Source organism: Malaclemys terrapin, chromosome 1, assembly GCF_027887155.1.
Source record: "Malaclemys terrapin pileata isolate rMalTer1 chromosome 1, rMalTer1.hap1, whole genome shotgun sequence".
Lineage (NCBI taxonomy): Eukaryota > Metazoa > Chordata > Testudines > Emydidae > Malaclemys > Malaclemys terrapin.
The window spans coordinates 315,589,587-315,612,922 of NC_071505.1; the positions used below are offsets into that span (position 1 = coordinate 315,589,587).

Sequence of the window (23,336 nt, forward strand, 5' to 3'; positions counted from 1 at the left end):
AGTAACTACTCTCTCGTGACAGGAAAGCAGCAAACAACAACTGCTGCTTCTACAGCTACCACCTTACATGGACTGGTACCATGACCTTGGTGTTACACTCAACTCCACCTACTTCTGCAGCATTCACCACGGATCTGCTTCTGTGCACTTTGCAGGAGTTCAGGTACCTGAAGGGATGAATAGACCCCATGGTGCTGGATGCCGCCCATGGCGCTGCTCCCCCAAATCATGTGTGACAAGTGGCTACCAAGGAACTCTCTAGTTCCACAACCCTCCCCTCCTGCACTCCAACCACAGTATGTAAGAAGTGGATGAACATATGCATGGGAGTGTTCAGATGAGAGAAAGAGTGTGGAGATTTAGTGTTAAATAGCATTTATGTTTGCAGTTCCAACCCCTGCAGCATCTAACTTCTGTGTTAGATTCATCCCATTTAACAGAGAGCTTTCCGAGTGCAACAGAAACTATAACAGTGCATTCGAGTGCAACAGTGAAATCACAACTAGGACGTTAGAAACAGTAAAATCCATCCACACGTCCCTACATGTTCTCCCATGACTACCATGGAATGAGCAGAGCTATCCAGAAAAAGTAACAATACAGTCAGTACAAACTCTGACCATTTATTTTATGCTATACCCATGTTTTCTGTTTGTGGTGCTTGAGATTTATGAACTGATAAAACAGCTACGTTGCAAAAGTTGTTGGAAGAAAGGGAAGCCATAGGTTTTGACCAACAGGTAGGGAATAGCTGGGGCTTTCAGTTCTGGAGTAGTTTGGGCCCACGAAATAAGCACATTATCCTATGTTTCTGCAAAAATGATCAACAGTGAAATAGTTAATGTTGACTATTAAGATTGTCATTTCGATTTCACAGATAATCTGCTCCCATCCATTGGCAGGGATTACATGGCTATAGAATCACATAAGATGTCAGGTCCAGACATCAGTAATTTGAGGGTGTTTTTAAATACAGAAGACGTATTATTCAGGTACTAAGTGACATAGAATACACTCTTCCAGCAGGTATTGTCAGCTACAATTGCCAGCAGAGCAGGCATTTTATAGCAAAATGGATCACAAAGACTCAGTAGGAAGTATACATACATATCACTCATCATCCCTGAAAAACCAGTATCGTGAACGAAACCACTGTTCACCCCAACAGGGATTGTCTGTGAACTGGTATCAATATTTGACAAGGGTGAGAAAAGGGGTCACATAAATCTAAAGGAAATAATGGTTAGGAGAACCTGAAATTTTTAGTTATGTAATATATTGCATTTACTGTACTACATTAAATATAAAGGGAAATGCAAAAATTCACTGGAGAAAGTAAATCTTCCTCATGGTCAGTACACTAATGCACTGAAAATAATGCATCATAAAATAAAAAATGACAACCTTAGCGAAAGTGGAGGAAAAATGGCTTATGACAGGCTAACGTACTATATTATCAGATGGCAACCACATCTATTATGAAAACTAGTAACTGCAGCGGCACTTCTCTAATGAGAGAAGTATTGAAAAACCGTGCTGTCACCTACTTTTGTTGTGTTATCTAGCGATTACTAACTGGCCTTATACTCCTTTCCTTAACAGGTTAGCAAAGTGTGTCCTTCCCTCAATCTCATCACTTGCCCTGCAAATGCAATGTGTTTGAAGCTCTGCTCAAGCTTTATTCTACATAGGTGCTGAAACGGGATGCTGGGGGTTCTGTCGCACCCCCTGGCTTGAAGTGATTTCCATCATACACAGCATTTACAGTTTGGTTCAATGGCTCTCAGCACCCACACTATAGAAACTGTTCTAGCATCCCTGTAATTCTATTTATCTTTATCTTAAAGGGGAAGCCATAGGCTGGATTTCAAGTAGCAGCCTATTTACATTCCACCACAAGACTATTTGGAGAAGCAAGAGGATTTGTCCTCACAGATTGTCAAATGTGCCTGCTACATAGGGCGTTTCTGGGCTCTCTCCTAGTTATCCCTCAGAGGTACTTTGCTGTTCTGTATTCTGTCAGTAGGCAGAAATCACCATCCTCTTCTCTTCTGGTTTGTGGCACTTATAAGCAAACACAAAAGCACTTCTGAATTTGTAATTCACACTAACAATCAAAGCCACAAGGTTAGCCACTGAAAAGCATTAAAGTGTTAATTTGCTGCAGAAGATTTCCTACTATATCCAGATTTTCTTGATGCAGCAAAAAAACCCACATAAGCAATACAACAATACGAATTCTCTGGATGAGCTACTTAAAGATGTATCTACTTCAAGTTGCTAAGACACAAATTTCCCTAAAACACTATTTTTACTTTAACATTTTACATAGTATTTTTACTATTTTTCTGCTTTCCATATTAACTGTTACTTTTATTTGCTAATTATTTTTACATTTATTTCGCTATGTGACTGAACATACTTCAGAATAGATGCATCAGTTATTTGATTTTGTAAAATTAAATTTTTGAATCTGTGAGGTGTGTTTTAGCTCTTGATTGCTTAGATCAGGGGAAAAAAGGTTTTCTCTAGCCCATTAGCACAAGCTTCACTGCTAGAACATAGCTTCCAATGGGTCTTTTCAGCATGCATGGTGGTGCAATCCTTTTTTCATTTGCCCGACAGACTATAAGAAGTGAGGGTACATTTGTATGGTATGCAGTATTGAGAGTCCTACAGAGGTATGCTAAGAAAAAAAAAAGGGCTACACTTCTTATACAGTGCAGAGTTGGAAAATCTGGCATAGTTTCCATAAGTAACTCTTGTAACTTTATGGGGGTAAATGCAGTCCTAGTGAAAGATGCCAGATTAACAAACCCTAGAGACTGACATCCTATTTATCCACAAAACAGATATGCACAAGCTTCCCCACACTACTTTTATTCTTATACCATGCTCATCATTATGGTGTGAGGCAGATAGAACATTTCAGGGGTAGAGGGTAGCTAGCTCTCTATAGCCCAATTCAATCCTTAGTCTCTGCATGGTGCCAGTTAATAACACCTGTAACGTAGGAGCTGAACTATAGCTAATCTATAGTGGATAGAACACTGGACAGACTCAGAAGACCAGGGTTCTAGCCTTAACTCTGCCACTGCTGTGCTGAGTGACCATGGGCAAGTCACTTCATCTCTGTGCCTTGGTTTTCCCATTTGTAAAATGAGGATGAACCTGTCCTTCTTTGCAAAGTGCTTTGAGATATTCTGATAAGTATTATTATTTACTCCTAGGGGAATTCTGCACCACTGCCCACGCACAGAATTCATGTCTGGTGCACAATTCCTCCCCCCCCAGAAAATACATTCTGCATGAGAAGTGCTGTAGTTCTGCTTTTCGCCCACCAGAGCCCACTTTGGCGCCAGAATAGCTGACTGACCAGCAGTAACAGCTAGCAGCCAACTGCATTCATTACAGCAGCCTGCCCATAGAGCCAGGTTAGGAGGCAGAGTGGGGTACACAGGGCTGCTAAGGGGTCACAGACTGGTGCTCCGAAGGGCTAGTGGGGGGGGAAACAGACTGGGCCCTGGGCTCAGGAGCTAGTGGGGTGACAGCATTGAGCCAGGGCTGAATGGGAGGGGCTCCAGGGCCACATGAGATGGGGGGATTCAAGGAGACATAGGCAGATGTGCCTGACTGAATGGGAGAGGCTTGGGGTCAGCCAGAGTCTGCATAGGGGAGGCTCCCCAACAACCTAACAATCCCTCCTCCTCTCCCCAAAAGAAACTGTTCCATATTTCTCCCACCCACACCCAACAACCATACATGTTCACTCCCAGGCTCCTTCCCTCTCCCTCTGCTCCTCCATTATCCCTGACTCCCCCAAGCCTTTGCACTGCTTCTGTGCGGTGCAGGAAATATGTTTCTGTATTGTAGTTTAAATGAATAACTCAAAGTTCTGTATTAATATGCCTAGTAAGAAATCTATTTGTCAAAAAAAATTCCTGATTTTTTTTTTGAGGGTCTGTATTGTTAGACATACTTGCTAACAAGTATGTTTAAAAAATTACCAAAATAATTGAAACTGGAGTGATTACATTGTGTTATTTTGACAAATAAAATATGCAGAATTTTGCAGAATTTTAAAATATTGTGCACAGAACTTTTAATTTTTTGGTGTGGAATTCCCCCAAGAGTAATTACTGCACTTTCTCTAGCTTCAAACTGATAAGCCTCTTGCTTGTGGGCTATCCATTACCAGTGAGCTGAGCCATTAAGTTCATTCCCACCCCTTAAGTATGTTTAGTTTTAAGTACAAGTGCATATTTATATATGTCAAGATAGCATAGTCAAAGCTATATTTGCAATAATATAATTACATGTTTCTCTATGTATCTTTTTAATAGAACAGATAGTATTGAGTCAAATGTTCATTAAAACACATTATAGACAAGAAAGGAAATGTAACTTTAGAGGAAATAATGCTACAGCATCTCTACAATTATTGCAAATAGGTTTATGTAGTTGCTGTACTACAAACTAGAACTTCCTGCAACACTACAGGACCCAACTACAAGTTTTGGGTTTGGGTCGGAAAACAACGCAATCTTCTTGGGCTCCGGTCAGGTCGCCTCTGATGACCCTCTACTGCCTATGGGGGTCATCGCAGTGGTGGCTGCTCCTACTGCCACCTCGCTGCCCTGTGCATGCTGCAGAGCGTGTATGCCACGGAGCTGCAGTGCCTCAGTCTGCAGCACATATAGTACAGCAAAGGGTGATGTGCAGCAAGAAGGGCACACGGCAAACCACTCAACCCTCTCTGGCTCAGGTCAGGGGGGCTTGGGTTGGGCTTAAAAATTAGGTCTGGGCAAACCCTCTACTATAAACTCTGAAAACACTGCATATCAGAACATAGCCAAGTAACATCAGCCAATAACACAGAAAGACAAGAGAAAAAAATTAAATCAAGTAGTAAAGGGATCCCATGGGTGAACTAAACCAATAAGCCTTCAAACAAGAACAGACTATGTCTGCAGTGAGTATGAGCACACACTTTGAAATTGTTATTACATTATGAGATGAAGGAAAAACAGTAAAGAAAAAAATGTGCAAAAATCTTACCTAACTGGTTTATAATATCGACAAAAGAAAATGGGAAGCAACTAAGTACCATCTTCTTATGAAAAAAGATACACTGTTATTCAGTAAGCTAAAAACATAACATGGTCCATGGAATGAGTTAGGAACAACTATGTTCTAATTCAAGTCACTAATATGAAAACCTTCAGGATTAAGTGCATCAAGTTTGGCACCCAAAATTACAACCAGATCCTATTTTCAGATGTGCTTAGTACCTAATACTGCAATTTACCTTAAAGAAAGGGGCAGGTACTCAGCACCTTTGAAAATGTAGGCCCCTAAAACCTCCCAGTCTCAGTTTTCACATGTATGAGGTGGGGGTAATTGTTAAATGACCTTACAGGTGTGTGGCGAGAATTAGCATCTTTAAAATACTACAGAGTTACTAAGTATTGGAAGGTAGATTCAAATTGGAATTTCTTTACCAAAATTCTGTAAAATGAAAACAGTTACAGAACTAGATTTATCGGCAGCCTGAATTTTCTCTTTTTTCTTACACATGTACATGCCAGATGGTTTTGGCTGGATTATTAAATAGTTTCTAATTAAAATTAGTTTTTAGAAGCACAAAAAGTAGGAAATTAAGGAATCCTATTATATAATCATGAAGTTAAACTATGGTGTAGATATTCAAGGTCTTTAGTTTTCTCATGAAAAAAATCTAGTTCTTAACTGAGAGATCTGTTGGAAAGATATATTGGAATTGGAAAAGGTTCAGAAAGGGGGCAACAAAAATGATTAGAGGTATGGAACAGCTTCCATATGAGGACAGATTAATAAGATTGGGACTTTTCAGCTTGGAAAAAGAGACAACTAAGGGGGGGATGTGATAGAGGTCTATAAAATTATGACTGCTGTGGAGAAATTAAATAAAGAAGTGTTATTTATTCCTTCTCATAACATAAGAACTAGGGGTCATCAAACGAAATTAATGAACAGCAGGTTTAAAACAAACAAAAGGAAGTATTTCTTCACACTATGAATAGTCAACCTGTAGAACTCTTTGCCAAAGGATGTTGTGAAGGCCAAGACTAACAGGGTTCAAAAAAGAAACTAGATAAATTCATGGAGGATAGGTCCATCAATGGCTATTAGCCAGAATGGGCTGGGATGGTGTCCCTAGCCTCTGTTTGCCAGAAGCTGGTAATGGATGACAGGGGACGAATCACTTGATGACTACCTGTTCTGTTCATTCCCTCTGGGGCACCTGGCATTGGCCACTGTTGAAAGACAGGATACTGGGCTAGATGGACCTTTGGTCTGACCCAATATGGCCATTCTGATGTTTTTTCTACACCAAACCCCAGACAAAAAAAAATATATGGAGATATACCTAGCTCATAGAACTGGAAGGGACCCTGAAAGGTCATCAAGTCCAGCTCCCTGCCTTCACTAGCAGGACCAAGTACTGATTTTGCCCCAAATCCCTAAGTGGCCCCCTCAAGGATTGAACTCACAACCCTGGGTTTAGCAGGCCAATGCCCAAACCACTGAGCTATCTCTCCTCCCAGAGGTTTCTGAACAAAGATATCCCCAGGCTTTTAGACACCAAATTTAATCACCCTTAAAAATGCAATCCTTATTGAGACAATATTCTATAAGCAAGATATCTCAGAATTTCCACTCATTTTAAACCATCTATTGTTACATCCCAAAGACATTCATTTAAAAAACACCACTGCAACGACTACTGATTGTGTAGAACCTCCTTGGCTACATTACTACAGATGCTCTGTATTGGCTCTGCCACAGACGTTCCCACAGCAATATGATTATCAATGGAGGATACTGTAGAAGTGAAAGAACCAGTATTTTTTACTGTTTAATGGTCAACACACAAATTCCAGTTGCTTGTTCACATTTCAATAATAGCGCCAAGACCAGACTCAATGAACACTTCCCAATTTATCTCTTGGATACATACTAATATGGCCTCATTAGTTTAGTGTCAAGACCACCTACAGTCCCTTCCTGTACCTTTGCTTCAGATTTGTAGTTTTGACTGCTAAACTACCAGGTGTGGGTGCTAAAAAAATCAATTTTCATCTTTCGTTCCAACTCACTTATATCAAGTCATTGGGTAAGGCAAGGTTTACAGCCTGTTAATCTGTAAAAATGAGCATAGTGTCTTCACCACAACAGCTGTCCAATGCCAGGGCTAAATTGTCATGATGGAGTAATCACTTCTATGTCATGTTAGGTATAAAATGTGTTATTGCTTTCCTACAGTCTTGGGATTTTTCCTCCGTATTCTTGGGAAGAAAGGTCATGAACTCTCATTTTTCAGAAACCACATAACATTATTATTTCATATTATTTTTACCCAGCATTCAACAGCAACTGCTGCTGAAGAACTTAAAATGGATTTGGTATTCAATTTCACACACTTGTTTTTATATTTCTCCAAGATGCTACCCAGGGGGAGCTAAGATATCCCCATGCTGAATATCACACTCTTCTGTATAAAGTTCTCACAACTCTTTCCCTCCTAGAAACTGCCCTCCAAAGAAAGTCTCTCCAAAGAAAGTCTTCAAATCACAGGAAGGAGGACAGGGTGTCTTCATCTTTGTGCCTTGTACAGCGTCCACACATTGTTAGTACTAAACTAATCGACATTACAATGTCCTGGCTCTCAGGAGAGACTTCCAGCAGAGGTATTTGAGAGTCCATATCCTTCAGCCACTTGGCTGTGCCTTCTCCATCATGTCTGGAACAGTCTAATTCCCACTCAGTCTCCATGGAACTGCAAGAGCCAAACGAGGAGTACTTGTGGCACCTTTGAGGCTAACAAATTTATCTGGGCATAAGCTTTCATGGGCTAAAACCCACTTCATCAGATGCATGCAGTGGAAAATATAGTAGGAATATTATATTACACACACACACACCATGAAAAAATGGGGATTGCCATACCAACTCTAACGAGACTAATCAATTAAGGTGGGCTATTATCAGCAGGAGAAAAAAAACTTTTGTAGTGATAATCAGGATGGCCAATTTCAAACAGTTGACAAGACTGTCTGAGTAACAGTAGGGGAAAAATTAGCATGGGGAAATAGTTTTTAGTTTGTGTAATGTCCCATCCACTCCCAGTCTTTATTTAGGCCTAATCTGATGGTGTCCTGTTTGCAAATTAATTCCAGTTCTGCAGTTTCTCGTTGGAATCTGTTTTTGAAGTTTTTTGTTGAAGAACTGTGACTTTTAGGTCTGTAATTGAGTGTCCAGGGAGGTTGAAGTGTTCTCTGACTGGTTTTTGAATGTTATAATTCTTGATGTCTGATTTGTGTCCATTTATTCTTTTGCATAGAGACTGTCCGGTTTGGTCAATGTACATGGCAAAGGGGCATTGCTGGCACACGATGGCATATATCAGAATGGTAGCTGTGCAGGTGAACAAGCCCCGATGGTGTGGCTGATGTGGTTAGGTCTTATGATTGTGTACCCTGAATAGATATGTGGACAGAGTTGGCAACGGGCTTTGTTACAAGGATAGGTTCCTGGGTTAGTGTTTTTGTTGTGTGGTTGCTGGTGAGTATTTGTTTCAGGTTTGGGGACTGTCTGTAAGCGAGGACTGGCCTGTCTTTCAAGATCTGTAAGAATGAGGATTGGTTGTAGATCCTTGATGCGCTGGAGAGGTTTTAGTTGGGGGCTGAAGGTGACGGCTAGTGGCGTTCTGTTACTTTCTTTGTTGGGCCTGTCCTGTAGTAGGTGACTTCCGGGTACTCTTCTGGCTCTGTCAATCTGTTTCTTCACTTCAGCAGGTGGGTACTGTAGTTTTAAGAACACTGGATAGAGATCTTGTAGGTGTTTGTCTGAGGGATTGGAGCAAATGCGGTTGTATCTTAGAGCTTGACTGTAGACAATGGATCGTGTGATGTGGTCATCCACGATCCATGGATGGATCCAGGCTAGGAGGCTGTTTAATTGCAGTGTAGACATTCAGGCTTGGGCCCAAACTCTGGGACCCTCTCACCTCACAGGGTTCTACAGCCCAGGCTTGAACATCTACACCACAATTAAACAGGCCGTTGAGCCCAAGTCAGCTGGCTATTTGCAGTGTAGACAAACCCTTTATGGCGTTTGAATTTCTGCACATTAATATAGAAAAGAATATTAATGTTGCTACTCTGATTTAAAAGCTGCAGCTGTCTCAAAAGAAAAAAGCATTGTACAATGCATTTCCCACAGCCTTTTTTTTTTTTTAAACACACATTTCCATTAATCCGCCGGGATACAGAAACAATTTTCAAGGTCTTCTCAGTGAAAGCTGCAATCCATAGTGTCTGGAAGCAACCAAATGTTTAACCTGGAATTACCACAAATTTATGTAACCACAGTATAAATATTATAGTATTAAGTCACTTATACAAATAAACCATTCTCGTGTATCAGCAAATTCAATGTATGTTATCTTACCAGAAAGTATTTATGAAAACTAGTATGACCGAAATGTCTCTAATAGGGTAAAATCAACAAGGACTAAGCAAGCATATTTTTAAATCTGTCATTAAAAGAGTTAATGTGGATGAAGTCACAGATGAATTTTTTGCAGACTGTAACTTACAGTCCTGATAACATCTGTTACACTTCCAGATCAGTGTCCCTGCTGGGCACTGAAGCGAGGAATCTTAGATTCAACTGCAGTCTATCATTTAAGCTAAAAAAAGAAGCTCCATGAGCTGTCAGCATTAGCAGCACTGACATCCCTTCTGATGCCCCAAGCCACTAGCAGGCAGGAGCATGACTTCCTAAAGAATTTTCTTCAGGTTGAGTTCTGAGTAGCAAACTATATTACAAATTTCCAGTCAAAAACTAAGTCAATGTGGAGACGTCATTGAAAGTGAATAATTTACGATAACACATTACAGGGATGCTGTAATTATTTAAAAAACCAGTATTATAAACCCTATAGGTTTATAGGAAATCAAACCTAAGAATAGGTTACACTAGAAGGTTAAACTTGAAATTCATACATGCAAAGGTATGGAAATGCACAGTCTGGGTCACTTAAACAACCTTAACTCTGCCCTGAAGTGATATCATATAACAACTGTACAATTATGATTAATACTACTGACTGCAGCCCCAGATTAGAGTAAACTGATTTTTAAAGACATTAATTTCCCCATTCATAATACTGTATCACCACAGGGTAAAGTTTCATTAAACATGTAATCATTAAAACATATATGAAGAAGTCAAACAGCCACACATTCTCCAAGCATGAGACTATTTCTACCACACCTCAGGCAAAAATGCTTTAGCCCAAGATGATTCCATTGTCCCTATTCCACAGCTTCAATTTTACTAAGCAAGAGAAGAGTGTCATTATGGTTCTACTCTCAATGATTTCCACCCAAACAAAACAAAATAGAAATGAAGGCACAAATATTTCCTATGTGCTTTAACCAAATTACACAGCCAATCAAATCTTGCCGTTGGAATCCAATTTTTAATCTGTCACTTTCAATAAAGGCCTCTTCCATCAGGAATCGTGCAGCTGGAACAATCTGGAGAGAAAGTCTGATTTGTGCTTTTTTGGGGGAATAGTGGGTCATGTTACAAAATCCTAAGCAATGATAATGTTGATTTCATTTCTTAACATTTTACAAGTGGACCAAGATCTTCTATCCCTGATCTTTCATTATCTTCTAAAATGCGTAAGGGGTACAAGAAAACATAAGTTGAAAAGGGATGGAAAAGCTGCCTTGTCTTATTAAAAAGAAGTCTTTAAGGTACACCATTATTCTGCAATTTGTTATGGTTTCTAATTTTCCAGTCTCCAGAAGCACCAGAATTATTCACTCACACACACTCTCTCAGCGGCCAGACTGAATATTTTGAAGTAACAGAGTAAAGTAAATGAAAAACATCATCAGACTCCATGGCAGATCTCATTTATCATTTAGTGAACTGAACAAAAAGACTTTTTCCTTTTTGTAAAAAAAAAAAAAAAAAAAAAAAAAGACCTCTCAGCTTTTTCTACTTTACTGTATTTTCTAGACATTCTTTCTTCTTGTGCATCAGTTTTATAGTTAATTTTTAAATGACAGGCTACTATACAGCATGGGAAATACATTCTAAATATATGCTGGAGAGAAATCTTACATCTGGTGGGGAGGGGGAAAAAAATCACAAAAGCCAATTAACTTTGTTGTAGAACTGCAAATATTTTGTCCTTTCCTTCCCCAAAAAGCAGTTAGAAATGACAGAGGGTGCTAGTAGAAAGATTTTTTTAAAATCTTATATTCACTAAGTTACATCTGGTCACAAAGTAGAAGCAAAGATTGCAGTCAAGAATCCCTTCCCCAAGATCTCTTCTCCGGATAGTAATGCATTTGCCCAGGCCCTCTCTCGTCCTTTCTTGTGTACACTGAAACCAAAAGTAATGTCCATAATATTATCACATCACAACGATAATCCTAAAAGAAAGGTCTGCCAACCCTCCAGGATTGCCCTGGAATCTCCAGGAATTAAACATTAATCTTTCATCAAAGATTGTGTCATGTGATGAAAACTCCAGGAATACATCCAATCAAAACTGGTAACCCTACTAACAGACCACAATTGCAGTCGGGGTCTGGGTTGTTTGTTTTTTTTAAACACACATCCTTTGCAAAATCCCTGTAATAATAATTACTTATTTATTACTGGAGCAGTCTACATTTCTCAGCAGAACAGTGGTGTGGTTTTCAGTATGTTAGATTGGTGCTTTTCGTGGAGGTGAGGGTGAGGAGGCCCATTCTTCATTGCAAGACAAATAGACAAATGGCATGCATTACCTACCATGTAGCACACCACCACACTACTACGTCATATTCCAGAATAAACTAGAGAGGTAGAATCTTGCTACTATTAAAAGTGGACAGAGTAGCCTTAAGACAGAGTAAAGGGGATTGTAATATGGCTGGGGGTTGTTTGTTTTAATACAACTGTGTATTAACTCCTATCTTAACGTATCCAACAAGGACTTTAGCAGGGTATTTGAGAAGATGACTCAGTCCATCATCTTACTTAAACATCAAACATAAAAGCAACAAAAAAATATCAAGAGATCCTCAACCACTGTGAGAAGCTCTCTGGCATTAACAAGCATCAAACCGAATGTGCATCTACTCTCTTGATCTCAACCTGGGGACAATGTGCACATTGCTATTGCCAGAGGGTCCTACCATCTGAAATATGTGAAACAAGAGAGAGAGGGAGAATGTTTACCAATCCCAGTATATTATGATTAGACAGAATACTAGTGGATCCAGCATCCATTTGGCCTGACAAAAGCCAACATGACTGAATCTGTCTATTACAATTTTGTTTTTGTGCCGTTCAATAAATGCTCTGAGAGATATGCTGTTTTTGGAGAAAGGCTGATGGCAGCTGCTACAACCGTCTTCCTGTGGTGATATAATAGGCTACTCTATGGCAAAATGGTAATGCTTTCTTGTATATAGTTCCAATGTCAACTCCATAGAAAATTTTTACTGAGAACATCCTTCTGGCTCAAGCTTACAAGAGAGGGCATTTCTGAGTGATAAATATTCTTTGCTTTGTGTGGGTCTTATTGGCCTAAATGTACAGATTTTGTTTAAATGGTATTAATACTTTGATACTGGAGCAGTCTAAATTTCTCAGCAGAGATTTAAATCCATACTTACAAATAGTTATTAAACTTGGATTGCAACCCCTTCAGTTACGATTGCAATATAGTTTAACATTTTAACAATTTTCATATGATTACTGAAATATTTAGCTTTGGGGCTGGAATTTTCCACACATGGTCTCTTTCCATAGGTGACTTGCTATAATATTTAAGCAACATCCAGTCAGAAATTTGAGTAATAAGTATGTTTAATAAAAAACAACATTTTGCCATATAAAGTTCTCAACACCTTCCCCTCCCCGAACACCAAACAAAAAATAATTGAAAGTTTTCAAATGTCTCAGAGTTCAGCACATCAGTGGACATCTGCAATGATTATTTCCCTTAATAAAGTCTGACCCCCATAGTGATATAATTAAAAATTTCTCAGTGACAGAAGAAAGCAGCATACACCAAATTATTGATTTCACAATTTTAGAATACTGTAGAATGAAAGAATTGCAAAGCTAATTTTAAAATATTTTTCTGTTGCCAGGATACAGTGAACACAAAGAACCACAAGTTAATGTGCTATTGCTCTAATAACTTCCTTTTTGTAAAAACAAATCAAAGCAAAACAACAACTGTCTTTAACCAAACATACTCCTGAGCATGTTCTACACTAAAAACTTAAAAATTCTGTGCCAAAAAATTAAAAATTCTGCACACCAACACTTTAAAATTCTGCAAGTTTTATTTGTCAATAAATAAATGCAGAGGCTCCAGCATGGCAGTGGGGAGCACAGGCCACTGGCTGCACAGAGGTGGGAGATCACCCTGCAGCCTCCCCGGGACACGGACTCAGTGGTGAGACTGCACCCGACCCTGACACAGCACTAAGGCCTGGACCTGCCCCAGAAACGCCTTGGGGCTCTGCCCCTCTACGCCAGGAGCACCAAGTGTGGGGCAGGCAGGCTCAACCAGGCAGGATCCAAGTATGGAAGAACTTAGTGTGGGGGAATCCAGATGTGGGGTGAAAGGATTCTATGTGGGACAATCTGGGTGAAGGCAGCTTAGTTGGGGGTGTAGGTATGGGGGATCCAGATGCACAGACACTCGTTGGGGGGGTTCCAGGTGCAAGTGGTTGGGGCTCAGAGGAGGGGTCTGGGTATGGGGGTTTCAGGAGAGGGGTCTGGGTACTAGGGGAGTGGGGCTTGGTGGTGTGGGGATCTGGGTGCAGCTAGTTGTGAGTCAGTGGCATGGGGGTCTGGATGTGGGGGCTCAGGAGGGTGCAGGGAGTGGGGCTCATCAGAGTGGGGGTTTGAGTAAAGGGAGTTCAATGGGGGGTGGTCTGGATGCAGGGGTGGGGTCCAGAGGCAGGGGGTCTGGATGCAGGGGGGGGCTCCAGATGCAGGGGTTGAGGTTCAGTGGGCTGGGATTTGAGTATGGAGGGCTTGGGGAGTTCTGGGTGTACGGGGTGAGGCTTGGCGGGGGTGTCTGGGTAGGAAAAGTCCAGATGCCTGGGGGAGTGATGGGGGAAGGAAGCAGGGGAGGATGCTGAACTTCCTGTAGCTGTGGGAGGTTTCTAGGGGTGGGTCTGACACAGCCCCAGCCACTCCTTGTAGGGGAAAAGGAAGTCCCATCCTCTCCTGCCTCCAACCCAACCAGCGCTAGCAGCTGATTCTGGCTCAGGGTAGGAGCCACTGGCTGGGGTGTTCCCAGGCCTGCAGTGATTTACCTCTCCGCTGGCTGCTCCGGGTGCCTGAAATGATGTACCTGCTCAGCTAGGGAGTGGGGCATGATTGCTCTTGCAGTTTCACTTTGCCTGCCTGTTAGAAAGTCATTTTCTGCGGGGAAGCAAAGAAATCTGTGGAAGCCATGGATTCTGCGCATGCGCAGTGGTGCAAAATTCCCCCAGGAGTATAGAAAAGTTGAGAACTCCTTCCTCACTTAATTCATCTGAAAAAGGTGCAACTTCAAACACTAACTGGGAACACTTAAATGCTCACATTACCAACAATGTGCACCCTTTCTCTCCCTTCTCCCCCATTTAAAAACAAGGAAAACATGTGTAAAAACTAAATTCAACAGGAAGAACTCTATCGTACAAAGTTCTGAGGAAAGTATCCAGGCCTCTTCCTCGCACTGTGATCTTCACAGGCGGACCAAGGCACTAGAGAGTAGCCTCAGTAAACAAATCACAATGCAGGATCAGGAATAGCTTTGTTGAATTTGGCCACAGTCAAAAATACAGGATATAGCCCTAAGTTTGTAGTTGAAGTAACAAGCGTGGAAATGCAAAAGTTAAGATTACAGGACTCCTGCATACCTTGTGCATTTGGTGGCATATATTTAGAAACAAACAATAATATATTACATACATTTAACCATCAAATCAGGAATGTAAAACATTATACATATAGAAAGTGGACGTGTTAACACTGAAGTACAAATGTTACTTTTACAGTTCCTGATTTGTTTTTGTTAACTCCATATAACCATATTGTCTTTTGACACTGTAAATATGGGGCTGTTTCAAACTCAAAATTTCAGTTTGAATGATTATTAAAAAGATAAAACATTGCTTAAGTAGCTTGAGTGCAGTCAAATGTTTCAGCAGTCACCAAAGCCATCTCGAAAACAAAATTAAAATTTCAAATTCCAGTCCTCTCTAGCCTTCCGATTTTATATAATATTTCCATTACCTTTTTCAAAAGAACATAAGAATGGCCATACTGGGTCAGACCAAAGGTCCATCTAGCCCAGTATCCTGTCTTCCGACAGTGGCCAATGCCAGGTGCCCCAGAGGGAATGAACAGGATCCATTCCCTGTCTCTCATTCTCAGCTTCTGGCAAAGAGAAGCTAGGCTCCCCGAGAAGATTAAGGTAAGTCAAACAGAGAGCGTCTCCCGTCGATGCAGCGCAGTAAAGATACCGGGGTACGTCAACCTAAGCTACGTCGATCCCAGCTACATTATTCACATAGCTGGAGTAGTGTAACTTAGGTCGACTTACCCTGGTAGTGAAGACAAGCCTTAAGAGTGCGAAGGAACATGAGGTTGTGACTCAGGTCATCCACTGGTAAGAAGGAACTGGAGACACATCAACCCGCACTCTCTCTCGGCACGAGGAGATGCACTACTCACATATGTGTCAATGGACACTGCTGAAAAACACTTCCGGACCTGTGCATGGCGCGCATGTGCATCCACGTGTGGAATACACATAGGGACCATCATCCAAAGTAGTAGTATTTCCACAGAGCTTTGAAACTGAAGTGCTAAATATTATAATTTCTGGTAGGTCACAATAACTATTACTACAAACTATCATTTGCTCTAACAGTACTGGCTTCATAATTTAAAGGTAGGGAGGGCTACAACAGTAGTTACATTAACAGGAGGGCTGGAACAGGAGGAAGTGAGACTAAAAACAGTAATAGCTAGTAACTAAAATATCATTCACAGGACAGCTCTATCTACTTGGTTTGCAAATGACCCACATCTATAGAGGTATGAGCCAGAGTGTGATTGGGGGAAAAGGTGGAGAAGAGAAGTGGGTGGGGAGTAGCATAACTGGCTAGCTGCTTTAGAACCTTTAATCCCCCTCCCCCCCACTGAGAATTCAAGTAAAGGTAGGTAGTTCAAGACAGATTGTATCAAGGCCTCCCTGAAGACATTTGACTTATCTTCCCCCCGCCCAAACACACACACACGACTTTCCAGGAAGTACAGAACGAGAGCATATGCATGTCAATTTTTCACCTTATTCCTCCTTCAAATGAAGATAGATATTATACATCACCCTGCTCCTCTCTGCTTTCCTACAGGCGGTGCTTTACATCCTTTGGCTTTCCAATTCCACATCCCGCACCCCAATCTTGTAGGACCTATCTCGTAAATTCTATAGGTTGTGTTGCTAGCAACATACTCTACATGCTCTTGCCACTCCCACAACAAGTACACACCCAGTATTATAGAGGCATGGTAGCAAGGTAGGGAGTAGGGAATTCTAATCCTAGTTCTACCACTGAGACTCTGCTTCAGTTTTATAATAGCAATATGTTGCCCAGCCTTCAGAGGTGCAGAGGATTAGCGTTTTAAAAAATACCAGGAGTACTTGTGGCACCTTAGAGACTAACAAATTTATTAGAGCATAAGCTTTCGTGGACTGTAGTGGACTACAGTCCACGAAAGCTTATGCTCTAATAAATTTGTTAGTCTCTAAGGTGCCACAAGTACTCCTGGTATTTTTGCGGATACAGACTAACACGGCTGCTACTCTGAAACCTTAAAAAATACCCTGAATTTATAAAGCAGTATATAAAAGATAATTATTATTTACCTATTAATTAATAAATGTGACCACCAAGATTGGCCAGCAGCACGCTCCATTATTTCTTTGCTCTCAAAGTTCTCTCTATCTTGGTAATAATGATGCTCCTCTTTTACCATATCACAGCAAAGGAACAACACCATTATCAGTCAGGCAAGACACTGACAAACATTGACTCCCTTCCTTTCCCCCCTATGACCGGAGGGATATTAACAGGCCACTTCGCCATGAATGGTCCCTTGAAATATGTTAACTACGTATGCTAAACATTCGGTTTTACCTTGTATTTAGCTGCGACACTGAGTACATTTCCCAGACCTGAAGAGCTCTATGTACACACAAAACCTTGTCTCTCCGACCAACAGAAGAGATGTTTTTCCTCACCCACCTGGTCTTGAAAAATTCAGGTATCTGTTGGCTGTGGACCAATCATGTCTTTTATTTGTACCTTATAAAATAACCATGTTTTAGGAATCTATATTAAGAACTATGCCATATATTTTAAAGGAAATAGCAATTATTGCAACGAACCCAGGGGGTTTGCCTCATGCATGCTAAAAACTTAAGTAAATGGAAACATATGAACTTTTAATCAGTTTGTGGTATATGAAAATTTCCTATACGTTTGAATCAAAACAGTCTTCTGTTTTAACTTCTTACATTTTAATAAGCCCCACAAAATATAGCTAATACATTCCTAACTCTGATGCCTGACAAGTTAACAACTGAAGATGAATCCTCGCACTATGATCTGCACCTTTTCTTCATGCTCTGTAAATTACCATAGCATACAGAACGCAATCAAAATGTAAAACACCTTGTATAAATTCTAGCTGTTACAATTATTTTCAGCCCCAAAAAGTCACAGTTTGAGAAAATCTTCAATTTCCGCAGCACACAAAAATATCTTCCATATCTTATTAATGTTACACCCATCTCTGCTTCCTGGTTAAAATTAAGAGGAAAAAAAAAAAAAAAACTTTTGAAGTGATCACTTCAAAAGTTTTTTTTTTTCTCTTAATTAATTGGCCTCTCAGAGTTGGTAAGACAACTCCCACCTGTTTATGCTCTCTGTATGTGTGTATATATATCTCCTCAATATATGTTCCATTCTATACGCATCCGATGAAGTGGGCTGTAGTCCACGAAAGCTTATGCTCTAATAAATTTGTTAGTCTCTAAGGTGCCACAAGTACTCCTGTTCTTATTTTTATTAATGTAAGACAATAGCAGTCCTGGACAACAATCATTCAGCAATATGCACTATAACATTACTTCATAAAAGTAATTAACATTACAAATAGGTTTAAACTTAAAGAGGGCAATTAAATGTATTTTAGTGGTTAATACAAAGACCCCAGTCTCAGTGTGAGTTATAATCTAAGCTCTCTCACTGTCTCTCTCTAATTGGGGAAGTTAACTTAATCCTGGTATCTCAGTTTCTCCATCTGTAAAAGGTGAATATTACACTTATCTACATCAGTAAAGCACTTTGAGATCGTTGGCTGAAAGACAATAGACAATCTATGCACAACTGAAGCTTTCTAGAAGGGTGGGGATTGTCTCCTATTTCAATTGTGCACACTTCCCCACTGTGATGGGAGCAACTTCACGTATCAACAGCAAGTGTTCCAGACCACCAAAATTCCAAGCACCACAGTTTAAGATTCATTAAACTGGACTATTGGCTTCCCCAAACTCACTCTTTACACAGGTAAGAGACATCTGACAATATAAAGATTTGCAGAACATGGGATTGCCTTTAAGATGATTGTAGAAAATACAGGAAGGAGGACAACCCTAGTAGGTGATGTGAAGAGGCAAAGTTACTCATGAAGTCAAGGATGTTCCATGGGAAAGGTTGAGAAAGGCTAGAAATCATGGAGAGATAGCAAACCAGATGCCAATGTGTGGTATGGATTTCTCAACATGTGTGGTCAAGTCTCCATATCTTGTTCTACAAAGTTTAAACAAATGCATTTTCTCCTTAGTTAAATAATTGTGTTCTTGTAAGTTGCAATCCTAAAAAAGAGAAATTGAGAAGCAGTCAGAAAACGTTTGTGCTTCCTTTCAGAATATTATTTATAAAAAAAACCTATCAATTCTATGGACGATGGAATCTCTTGAGACAGCAAAACTAATTTAAATCCTTCTACTCCCAAGTGAATATATGCTATTTGTGATAATGTAGTCAGATAAGAAGTTGTAACAAACAAAATTGTTTGTAACAGCAGCAAATCTGACTTCTCACCCACAAATGATGGCATTTCAAATCATAGAAGTATTACTTTGAGGCAATGCTTAGCGTTATTTCATACATTGTCCAAAAATATAAAAAATACTGAAGACAATTTTTCACTCCTCTTGAGAACTTAAGATTCTCTTCGAAAGTACTATTTGTTAGGCTTTGTTTTGCTTGTTTTTAAAGGGAGCAGATACTGCAACTTCTATGCTTATTCAAGTAAAATGTGTTTTAAAATCCACTTACAAACTTTTTATGACACGTTTATGCTTGAACAATACATTTTTATATGCTGTTGAGCTTTCTAGCCATGCATTCAACAGCTCACAGCCCTGTGCCATGTACGTAAATGCAGGTAAAGTTCCATGGCCATATTTTTCAACAGTTGGGGGGAGGGAGGGACAGACCACATCTACAGAGGCAATATAGTTCTACCTAAGGCAGGTAGAGTTTTAAAAATCATTGCTGGCAAAAGGCTACCTTTGCTGCTCAGGAGGCTGAAATTAATCTTACATACCTGTTCTAACTTAGATGGGAAATTCAGCTTACATTGCAACAAAAGTTAGTTAGCTAACTTGTCTTTAAATGAAAAAAGCTGCACAAGGTCAATATTCAGGGCACTGTAACTAGAGAAGTTCACTCCACAATGCACAAGTAAGCTCCTTTTTCAAGGGCATAGGTATAAGACATTTTCTATTCATTTAACAGTCCCCAGGGGATAAATGGGATAATATATTACCTTATTTATCTACATTGCTATTTAGAACATCAATGGGCTTCAATATTTAGAATAGCCTGTCATAATAAGCTATGGGAAAATTAATGAGGCAGCTACACACCATTAATGCAAAGTGATCAATATTTTACCTAGGGAAAAATTGGAATGTACAATATCAGAACTACTTAAATCACAGAGCTAAAGATACAAATAAGTAAATACCTTCCTCTTAAGATGTTCTATATCGACCTTGAGATTTTTTTTTTAAACCTTAAGTGTACGTGCAAAATAAATGGCAAACTACAGAGTAAATCTGATCAATTACAAAGCCATCACATTTATCATTTTAAAGCAGTTCCAATCATATTTCAATATATAACCTGGTGATTTTACTTCCTAATCTGATTAAACCCTCACAGTAAGGTCATCAGCTCCTTACACAAGAAAATGAAGAAATAACCAAGCATTCACAAAGAAAAATTAATAATTAATCCAGTAAATGTCATTGTAATAAATCAGAGGAAATGTTTATTTTTCTCAAATAAGATGACCAATGAATGGAACCGGATGGCTGCCAAAAAGCATTTTGAGAGTATTCATTCTCATGGAAGTATTCACTCAAGTGTTCTCATGGAATGTTCATTTTGTGCACTTTAATGTTCATACTGCAAATGGTATATTTTATACAGAGAGGCACAGATTTCCCTCAAACTCCATTCCAGAGCCCTGGCACAGAGGTAACTAAATTGTCCAGACTTGGACCTTACTGTATCTATCACAGTTAGGAATAGGCATGCTCACATTACTACTTTATGTGAACATGACTAGGAAAAAATCCAAAAAGCTAAATATGAATTCAGTACCAAATCAGGGAATCTTACAGTAGCCTTGTTTTACGAGGAATGATGCTTCACGAAAAGATTGCGGCCCAAAAAATAAAAGGTTAAAAATTTCTAAAATTATTTAATTTGGAAGTGGAATACTTTTCAAAGCAGAACTCCACGTTTATTGTTTGGAAGATTTGTGACCAGCAAACCTTCAATTTGCAATATGCTAAGGCTGGAATTTTGGTAGCCAGGATTGGATTTTCAAAAGCACCTGACAATTTAGGAAGCACAGCTCCCAGTTGAAGATTAGTGGGATTCATGCTCCTAAATCACCTGGGGATAAGAAAATAACTTGCTGAATTTCACAGGGATTTAGGCACCTAACCCTTTTTGGGCACCTAATCCCAACCTAAAATAATGTGTTTGTTCAAGGGACTAGAGAAGGAACAGAGGAAACAAAATCAAGCAACTATTGATTTACTTCTGTTTAGTCTATGAGGTAGGATCAGAGGCTAAAATAGGGAAAGAACAAGTCCAAAATTACTTAGACAAGTTAGATGTCTTCAATTCACCAGGGCCTGATGAAATGCATCCTAGAATACTCAAGGAGCTGACTGAGGAGATATCTGAGCCATTAGCACTTATCTTTGAAAAGTCACAGAAGACGGGAGACATTCCAGAAGACTGGAAAAGGGCAAATATAGTGCCCATCTATAAAAAGGGAAATAAGGACAACCCGGGGAATTACAGACCAGTCACTTAACTTTTGCATCCAGAAAGATAATGGAGCAAATAATTAAGCAATCAATTCGCAAACACCTAGAAGATAAGGTGATAAATAGTCAGCATTGACTTGTCAGGAACAAATCGTGTCAAGCCAACTTGATAGCTTTCTTTGACAGATAACAAGCCTTGTGGATAGGGGTGATGTGGTATATCTTGACTTTAGTAAGGCTCTTGATACTGTCTCGCATGACCTAATAAATAAACTAGGAAAATACAACCTAGATGGAGCTACTATAAGGTGGGTGCATAGCTGGTTGGAAAATCATTCTCAGAGAGTACTTATCAGTGGTTCACAGTCATGCTGGATGGGCATAACGAGTGGGGTCCCACAGGGATCAGTTTTGGGTCTGGTTCTGCTCAATATCTTCATCAGTGATTTAGATAGTGGCATAGAGAGTACACTTATAAAGTTTGCGGATGATAACAAGTTGGGAGAGGTTGCAAATGCTTTGGAAGATAGGATTAAAATTCAAAATGATCTGGACAAACTGGAGAAATGGTCTGAAGTAAATAGGATGAAATTCAATAAGGACAAATGCAAAGTATTCCACTTAGGAAGGAACAATCAGTTGCACACATACAAAATGGGAAATGACTGCCTAGGAAGGATTACTGTGGAAAGGAATCTGGGGGCCATAGTGGATCACAAGCTAAATATGAGTGTAACACTGTTGCAAAAAAAGCAAACATCATTTTGGGATGTATTAGCAGGAGTATTATAAGCAAGACAAGAGAAGTAATTCTTCTGCTTTATTCCGCGCTGAATACTCAACTGGAGTATTGGTGTCCAGTTCTGGGTGCCACATTTCAAGAAAGATGTGGACAAATTGGAGAAAGTCCAGAGAAGAGCAACAAAAATGATTAAAGGTCTAGAAAATATGACCTATGAGGGAAGATTGAAAAAACTGGATTTGTTTGGTCTGGAGAAGAAAAGACTGAGAGGGGACACGATAACAGTTTTCAAGTACATCAAAGGTTGTTACAAGGAGAAGGAGGAAAAATTGTTGTTCTTAACCTCTGTGGATAGGACAAGAAGCAACAGGCTTAAACTGCAGCAAGGGTGGTTTAGGTTGGACATTAGGAAAAACTTTGTTAGAGTGGTTAAGGATTGGAATAAATTGCCTAGGGAGGTGGTGGAATCTCCATCATTGCGGATTTTTAAGAGCAGGTTGGACAAACACCTGTCAGGGATGGGCTAGATAATACTTAGTCCTGCCTTGAGTGCAAGGGACTGGACTAGATGACCTCTCGAGGTCCCTTCCAGTTCTATGATTCTATGTTCTACACAGGTAAATTTAGAAAAATTTGCCTATCCTCCAATTTCAGATTATCTGACTCAACAGAACTTATCATCATCATTATAGTCAGCCTCTAGGGTACACTGTGACTCTATGAAAGCTATAAACAATATTCTTACTGCAACAATTTGGACTGAAAGATACTGGTGTGAACTTTATTGACATGCAAATGACAACCCAGTAATCACAGAGTTATCCATGAGGTATTGAGGTAAAGCTACCAATGAGCCATTTTATTCCAGGACATCATCATAGAATCATAGAATATCAAGGTTGGAAGGGACCTCAGGAGGTCATCTAGTCCAACCCCCTGCTCAAAGCAGGACCAGTCCCCAGACAGATTTTTGCCTACAATCCCTAAATGGCCCCCTCAAGGATTGAACTCACAACCCTGGGTTTAGCAGGCCAATGCTCAAACCACTGAGCTATCCCTCCCCCTAAAGGTCATTGAGTCCAGCCCCCTGCCTTCACTAGC

At 39.9% G+C, this 23,336-nt stretch overlaps 1 protein-coding gene across 1 annotated transcript in view; it reads right to left on the reverse strand.

Annotated features, from left to right (window-relative positions):
* Positions 1-23,336, reverse strand: part of DDX10 (DEAD-box helicase 10) — a 324,167-nt gene that overhangs the window by 130,543 nt on the left and 170,288 nt on the right. The window lies entirely within an intron of this gene.